Consider the following 9,289-nt stretch of genomic DNA (forward strand, 5'->3'; position numbering starts at 1 on the left):
GAAAAAGATCATTAAAATTGATTATCTGTTGCTCTTTTTACATCAAAATTAGAGATTACTAAATTTTTTTTTATTTTTTTTGCCTTTAACGTTTTCCAGCTGTTAAGAATGAAGAAGAATCCACTAAATACAGTTTTTAACTTGCCATATAAATAAACCTATTGACTGAAACTGACTGACAGTGATAAAAAGAAAATCTACGTTTAAAGAATTAACTTTAGGTCCAGATAAAAYGTCAACGAGGGCCAGATTTGGCCCGTGTGCCTTGACTTTGACTTTGAAGCGGTCTGAAGAAGAACCTGGAACATCTGACATCAGCTGCAGGCGGCTGACGCTGCTGTTGTCTTTTAATAACAACATTCCACACATTAGGTTTAGAGCAGATGTTTGTGTTTGCTAACAGCAGGAGCAATGTTGGTTTACGATCCGCATCTTGTCTGAGAGTTCATGAGAACAAAAAGTTTCTTCTGTTATTCTTACTGGTGACAATAAACAAAACACAACAAAAACTACGCAACTGAGAAAGAAAACAGGGATTTGAAGTTATTCATTTGTTCGTATTATGTTTGTCTGTTAGTAAAATATCCCCTTTGTACATGAATAACCCATTTCAACACGGTTGCCACAGCTAGTAAACACAAAATAATTAAATTTACCAATTTTGAACTAAAGTTTGGTGTGGTAGTAGCTGAGACCCATCAACAGCTCATACTCAGAAATCAAACAGATCAAGTGAGATTTCACATGAGCTCACCTACTGTATAATGTCATTTACAAGATTTAACTAAAACAACTGCATTCCTTTGCATCATAAGATCAGTTTAAACTTTGTCCTAAAGGTGGCAGTTGATGTGCATTCCTCCAACAAATGTTCATTTATATAAATAGTGGCAGATTTCAAATCCAAACCAACTTTATGAATGTTTGAGGAAAAACAGGTAGCTTTTTTAAATTGATTTTAATTATTTGATCTGGTTTTTTTTAATTAAAATAATCTCTCTCCATTGTTTTAGTTTGAGTTAGTTACTGAACAGCACTTTGGTTTAGCTCATGTGGATTAAAATGTGATTAAAAAGTAAACTGACATTGACACTAAATATTTTATTACATTTTTTTTGCCTGCAGAGATTATTCAGGTAATCACAAATGGAAAATTAATTAATCCGCAGAAGAAAAAAGCATGAATTTTTAAAAATTCACTTCGCAGACCCTCATTTTCACTCATTATTTTCCTAGTATGTGTGTAGGCAAATATTTCCATGAGTTCTTTTCTTTCAGTTTAGATCCAGAATCCATCGATCAAATCACTTAATAGTCCTCAGGAAGCCAAATCAAGCTATTTGGCTCTCTCGGCTCCTGTCTGGATACCACAATAGCTTAGAGAATTATAAAAGAAATCACACTGGAGTTGCTGTTAAACAAAGATTTATGCTGTGAAAGCTGTATTTACTTGCAAACTGACATGAAGTTGGACAGAATTCAGCTGCAGAGGAAAAGAAAAAAGCCTTTTTCACACACGTTTTTTTTGTGCTCGTAATAATTTTGGTGAAGACTATTTTAGTTTGGTTAGAAATCAGCGTGTCCCAGTTCCTCTTCATCCCGCTGTGTCCAAGCACAGAAAAACATGTTACTAATTTTTTTTGTTCTCTGGAAATGAAACAATGTTTGCGTTTCCAACAGAGACGTTTTATTAAATTGACCTGTGAGCACCTGAGATGTACAAATCAAATATATCAGTTTACAACATAAAGAGCCCGATGTTGTTGTGGTAACCAGGTCTGAGTCACCGGGGCGAGGCCACTTCTCCCTGTCCACACCTAGAGTGTACTGTGACCCCGTCAGCTCTTATTTCTAACCGTTTTAAAACGGAGCAATCATTTAATTTCATTCCCTGATGTTTGTCTGACTCTGAGGCTTTCTCACTTTACATGGCTGCCAATCATAAATCAACCATGTTTAACTTTTGACTGCATTATGAAAGGTTTGTATTTACAGTGGGAACCTTGATTACTGAATGGAGCCTTTGTGTACATATCTACACGACCTTTGACCTCCTAATCGTCCTGGTTGTAATGCTCTGCGAGGCTTGACACTAAAACACTAAAACAGCATCTTATCTGACACATTCCAGCCTGTGTTCACATTACATCTCCCAGATTATTAGATTTTAAACCGAGGCTCCGAATCATGTTTGTCTCCCAAACATTCCCCCCCTTGAACGTTTATCTTAGAGTTAGCAAACAGTCAATATAGGGCATTATAAAAATATATTTGTCCTGCTGCACCTCATTGTGTTCACATGGAAATCAGCCATTTGTGAGAAAGATTAATGTTTCATTTTCCCACATTTGTCTCTAAAGCAACATCTTGCTGGGTTTGTGTTTGGAGAAACAGGAGATATGAGCTGAGTGCCTTTGCCAAATTTGTAATAAAAGAAGAAAAAGGTCACAGCAAAAAAAATATATAATAAAATAAGTTTATATTTGCTGCGTTTTCATCCAAACTGCTCTCAGGCTGTGCACTACTGAAAGGTGGTTTTAAACTATTATCACGGGGAGCCAAAATAAAACATCTGGTTGTGCCAAAAGTCACTATTTATTGAACAAAAGGGTTTTAGACATATCAAATAATGTGTATATACATGTTAAATAGAATTATGATGCAAACGAGCAGCTACTGTGAGCTCCTCCCACATGACCATGTAGGGATCTGTAGGCGGAGTTTCTTGGCTGCGTGGGCGGAGTTTGGAATATAGGCGGAGGTTCTTCTTATGAACATGTAAATATAATTATTGACTTACAAATATTAATCTTTTCCATGTGAGTTAGGGCTGTTTTGACTGAGCCGAATTATTACAAATACTTTCACATGTACAGCCTTCAAATTTTGTTTTGGCTAGCACCTTCCTGCATTGAATTATGACTAATATTTATATTCAAAACTAGCATCGTTTTGCTCGGCCATTATGATCGAGCTGAATTGTTACGTCCCCCAGATGTCCAGAATTCATCCAATAAAATCATTAATACAAAAATAGCAAAATGAATTAGACTGGTTACATATTTAACAAACTCCTCCCACAAGTCAATCCAACTAATCACGTCTTCAACAAACTCCTCCCACAAGTCAATCCAACTAATCATGTCTTCCACAAACTCCTCCCACAAGTCAATCCGACTAATCACGTCTTCAACAAACTCCTCCCACAAGTCAGTCCGACTAATCACGTCTTCAACAAACTCCTCCCACAAGTCAGTCCGACTAATCATGTCTTCCACAAACTCCTCCCACAAGTCAATGACTAATCACATCTTCAACAAACTCCTCCCACAAGTCAATCCGACTAATCACGTCTTCAACAAACTCCTCCCACAAGTCAGTCTGACTAATCATGTCTTCAACAAACTCCTCCCACAAGTCAGTCTGACTAATCACGTCTTCAAAAAACTCCTCAATCCGACTAATCACATCTTAAACAAACTCCTCCCTCAAGTCAATCCGACTAATCACGTCTTCAACAAACTCCTCCCACAAGTCAATCTGACTAATCATGTCTTCCACAAACTCCTCCCACAAGTCAATCCGACTAATCACGTCTTCCACAAACTCCTCCCACAAGTCAATCTGACTAATCATGTCTTCCACAAACTCCTCCCACAAGTCAATCTTACTAATCATGTCTTCCACAAACTCCTCCCACAAGTCAATTGGACTAATCACGTCTTCAACAAACTCCTCCCACAAGTCAGTCTGACTAATCATGTCTTCCACAAACTCCTCCCACAAGTCAATCTGACTAATCATGTCTTCCACAAACTCCTCCCACAAGTCAATCTGACTAATCACATCATCTCTCAGGCTGAGCCCGGTAGCTCTACGAAGTATCCGAGATATCGTTCTTTTGGACATGATTCAAACCAAATGACCACAGGTGAGGGTTAGAATATAGAAGGAACAGAAAATTCAGTTTTTCACCACAACTGACTGGAGCAACACCCTCATTACTGAGAACGAGGCCCCGATGCTGTTGATCCATCCTTTGTGAATAAGACGCAGGTTCTTCCACCTGAGGCAAAAAGTTCATATTTCTGATATTTAAACTGTTTTCTTGTGGAAAACCTAATAAAATTACTACAAAAATTTGACCTGCAAGCCTTGGTTTTCACACATGTGTAGTGGTTTTAAGACTGACAACTATTTGAGCGATACCCTAAGTATTAAAATGTGATCCAATTTCTTGGTAAACAGTGTTTCTACAAGCATTAGAGTTTTATCTGATTTGAGTTTATTTAAATGCCTCGTCAGTCGTCCTCTCACGATAAAAACAAAGTTAAGTGGCATAACAATTACTTGGAATCTTGTAAAATCTTCTCACTTTTTTGTTGTTTTAAATAAAACTGCACAAGCTGATGGGAGAGAAAAAAAGCATTTATCATGTGTTGAAAATCTTGGCTGCAGTTTAAAAACAGAGAAACACTGAAGCAGCAGAAGCCAAAAGGCCGAAGGGGAAAAAAACAACTGTTTTTTTCTTTTTTCTTTGAAAACTGCCAAGATTACAACTGACATGCTGGAAGTAAAATGAGACACAAATGTTTTTACAGTATAAAATTATTTATGGGAGAGAAACTGTGACTGCAAGTGTAACATCTATTTGTAGAGAAAAACCTTTTTAACACAGAGGAATAAAAAAAACACTGCTACACTAAATGTTTATGAAAGTTTTTCGGAAAGTGTGGACATTAATCTGCAGAAGACTAGACTTTTTAAAGACACAATTCTTTCACTATTCCTTCAGAAAGAACGTTTTATTAAGATTCTGGTTCATAAAAAGGTTTGTCACAAACACACACAGAGAAATGGCAAAAACATTAAAATGTTCAGACTAATCACATTTAAAATTCAAACACATCAAAAACACAATCAAGACAAAAAGCTGACAAACGTAGGTTTAACACAAAATGACAAAGAACAGAAAAAACATTTCATGCCATGTGACACTTAAAACTAAACGCACGATATGTTTTACGAGTGTTTTATAGTTGTGTGAGAAATAAAATAACCAAAAACACAAAAATCCACCAGCTATGTAGAAAAGCTTGTTTTATATTCCCTAAACTTAATAACTGCAATAAAACAACCAAACCCAGCTTCCTTTTTTTTTTCTCTTCTTTTTAAATGAGGAAGTCGGTGCCCACAGAGGAGACAACAAAACCCTCCAAATGTTATGACTTGCAACAAATCACAGTTTTCCTGGACTGTTTCTCTGCCTGCAGCTGTTGAGCCGAATCACTGGATTCAACCACAAATCAGAGTTCAAACTCACAGCTGAGAGAGAAAAAACTCTACATGAGTTTATTTTATGGCCTCAATTATTGATCTCCTGAACAGACTTTTTTATTTTAAAACACATGATTAATCCAAATGGGGGAAAGAGGCGAAATCGTCATGCTTTGTTTTGTATATTAAGGCCTGTTTTAAAAATGAAAGGTTCATTTCTTTGCTCCTCAATTAAGGAAAAAGGGCAGTAATGTTTTTGCTCGTGTCTATGCATTCATTTGTGTGTTGTGTCAGCAAAATATCTCATGAACAAATGAGTGGATTTGAAGGAAGCATTTGAAAATAAATCGTTGGATGTTGATTTATRACTGATTAACTTTTGAGGTCAACTTGATTCAAGATGGCAGAATGGTTATACCTCAGTCAGTTTTRTAGACGTTGAGCTGAGATTTGGCATGGTAGCTGAGGGTTCCCAACACACTTCAAGTTCTCTTCAGCGAGCAACGTCTTGGCTTAGAACTTCGGCATTACCTGCTGTTGGCGTTAAATTAAATAAAAACCACTGCAGCGCCTTTAAAATAGGTACAAATGTAAAAAAAATACAGCATGAGCTTTGCAAACGTGTCTAAATTTAGCAGCTTTGTTTTGAAATTTYTGCATCTGTGATTCGTTGAAAAAACACTTGTAAAACGTGTAAAATCTTACTTTAAAAATAGGATTTGTTTCATCGCAGTATCTCTAAATTTATCCCTTTATTTTCCCTCTTCTGCACTCCCAGTAAGGACAAATTGTTTAGACACCCACACGGAATGTGGAAAGCTCATTGCCAAGGGGACACAAGAAAACAAGCACTTATCAAAGTCTGGAAAAAAAAAAAAGGAGCCTCGACATTTTCAACATTCCTTTTGTTTTCTGACTAAAACTGAGCTTTCAAAATGTCATCTTGTGGAATTCGAGAGGAAAACAGATTTAAAATATAGATGAGGTCAATTTTAAGGTTAAACCCACGAGTCCTTTWCTGGATCTCCCAAACAAAGTGTATAATCTCAGGAAAAAAAAAACAACAGATCTGAGGACGGAGTGGAGAAAAACGATGAGCGGAAGCCTTTTTTTCCCCCGTGTTTGACTCTCATGTAGCAGCCTTGATCTGCTTCTTCTCACACTAAAGATCTGGGTGTCAATTAACATTCCGACTCCTGGCCTGACAGGGTGCCATAAATCACTTATGCCTCGGCTCATGTGGTCGGCCTCTTTTATTTCTACAGTGAAGGCATAATGACAAGTTACAGAAAGTGAGCGGGGGCTCGGCCAYGGCCCTCTCTGTGCTTCTCACCGGCTCACGCCGCTGCAGCTGTCGACCCCGTTTTACTCGCAGGGAGCATCGGGTTCCATCAGACCTGTTGGGGAAAGGTGAGAGGCGCGCGGGCCGAGATGCATCACAGGCGGTTCTTTTGTCGTCACCTGAAACCCTCTGATTGAAGTGGGGACGGATATTTCTTTCATTAAGTGTAGCAATACCACAAAATACCTCACAAGCCAAAATTCTACCTTCACCTTTTGGCACCGGGCGATAAAAACTGACAACTCAAGATGCTCATAACAGATATCTTCTCCTTCATTTGACTCCTGCTTTTCCCTTCGACGCGTTCTTCTAAATATAATGACAGATAATGCATCTCTGACCACTAAATGTTCCCAAGTAGATTTCTAATAGGCACCAAATCCCCACAGGCCTCCCTCTGAGCTCTGCGTGCCGCTCCAGTTGGACGTGTGCAGCCGAAAACCCTGATGTTCGAGCCGCAAGTCTTAAAATTCTCCAAACTGTAGAACAGTTTGCCTGGAAGGATGAGTCTGACTGCAGCTACAACAGACATGCTGCTCGTTTCTCTTGGTTCGTTTAAACCTATTTGTGCACAGCTCTGAAACCTAATTAAAGTTGGCAATGCAAAAGATTTGAAACTCTCATTTGATTCTATCCAGTGGTGGGCAGCACTAATCTAAAAATTAGTTCCACTAGCCCTGAAACATTAACTCAAATATTTAGGCCCCCTAATTCTAAAGCAATAATGCACAGAACGTTTTAGCAAAAGCTAATTCTAAAGCACTAAAATAACCCAGTCAACCCATGAGCATTCTTCAACATGAGTCACATGTTGCCATGTTGCTCTCTTAAGCCTTATCGCTGACATCCCACAGCCGTTTTTGTGGTATTGACAATATATTGTCAATATATTGTCACCTGGTGGATAAGTGACACACATATGAACAAAATGTGACAGCTTTCACCCTCAGCTGTAAACATTAACATTGATCAATAACATTTAAAGACCTCAGTTAGTGCTTCTAAATTTAGCCTATAAATTTAGCAATTGGTAATCCACTAATAAATTTTAAATTTAGCAAAAGCCCCAAGGCACTAATCAGGAAATTAGTTCCCCTATTAGTGCTTTAGGGGATCTGTGCCCACCACTGATTCTATATTTCTGTATCTTTGAAATAAAACAGAAATTATGCATCAAAATCTTCATCTCATTTGGGAAAAATGTGCTATGACCTTCGGTAACAGCATGTTGTACAATGTAGGCAAACATCCATCCATCCATTATCTGCCGATTGTTTCACTTGGGTCGTGCTCTAATAATTTTAATCTTATAATTTCTTTTTGTTTTAAAATGACACTTGTATTTGAAGTCTTAAAGATGTTCCTAAAGTGTACCAAAGGTAAAAAACCTGTGTTTTTGTCTCACACTGACATCTTCTGACAGCTGAAATAACTGCAGGATAGGTTGACCTCAAACTGTTGTCAAATAACTACTTACTTAGCACAAAAAAATAAGGAAATTTGTGTTTGGTAGATTATTTCTTTGCTGTAACAATGCTTAAATCTTACGATTGGCACCTGGGGGTATCAGAAACTCAAAACAAGCGTCAATAACAGCAGAATAAGCTGTTTGGCAGAGAAGATTTGGCAATTTTTTTTCATAACTGCAACCCACATACTCAGCTCTACTGCTCATCCCACAAACGCATGTTCCTTACAAATGTGGCACCATTTAAAAAGGAAATTAACATCCAAAGGTGTAAGATTCTTTTCAAAGAAGCATTGTTACAACAAATGTCCGTACTTTCTGTGTTAAGCTTATATTTTTGAAACTGATGGTAAATGTTGTAGAATGTAGAGGTGTTAAATATTAATTTACTGAGCAGAATGTAGACTTTTAGATTGTAATTATAATTAATTTTGAAAAAAGGGGGCAGATATAAGATTTTTTCTTGTGTCTCCTTTCATTTTAATTGTGTTTTGTATGTTTTTAAAAGAAATGAATAAATGAAATAAACCATAAACAGTAATACAGAAATTTGTTCATCTTTTTAAAAATTCTGAATAAAACCCCCACAAAAAAACAGAGGTATGGACCATTTAATGATCTTCCGAAGTAAGTTAAACAACCATTTATGTTACAGTTTTAAAATGTCCTCATGGAGGAACAGCAAAATACACTCAAAATGATGATTGATCAAAAGACATTTCCTTTCTTTTTAATCAATGTTTTAAGACTGTTCTTTTTTTTCTTTTTTTCCTCATTTGTATATCAAAAATTATAAGTGCCTTCAACATCACTTGTAAGCATCTTCAGCCTGCAGTCAGAGAAATATTTACACCACAAAACTTACAAACCTGTTTTCTTTTTTGTACTTTCAGCATCGGTTTCACACACCTCATCCCTCCCATCTCTGACAGACGGATTTGTTTTGTTGCACAAAAACAACGAAAAGAAAAACACCCTGAAGAAAGGTGACTGTAAATGTGGAGACAGGGGRTGGGTGGGGACATAGGAGAGCACAGATTAAGGACATCAGTATTTACAGCTTGGCTTCGAGGACACAGTTAAAAAGAAGAGATGGAGACAGACGAAGAACATCCATTAGCGGTGTGGCGTCAAGTTTAAATCACATTCTTGGCCTTCATGATCCCACTTTACCCTTTAGGATTAAAAAAAAAAACATAAAA

The sequence above is a fragment of the Austrofundulus limnaeus genome, unplaced genomic scaffold, assembly GCF_001266775.1.
Source record: "Austrofundulus limnaeus strain Quisiro unplaced genomic scaffold, Austrofundulus_limnaeus-1.0 Scaffold68, whole genome shotgun sequence".
Taxonomy (NCBI): Eukaryota; Metazoa; Chordata; class Actinopteri; order Cyprinodontiformes; family Rivulidae; genus Austrofundulus; species Austrofundulus limnaeus.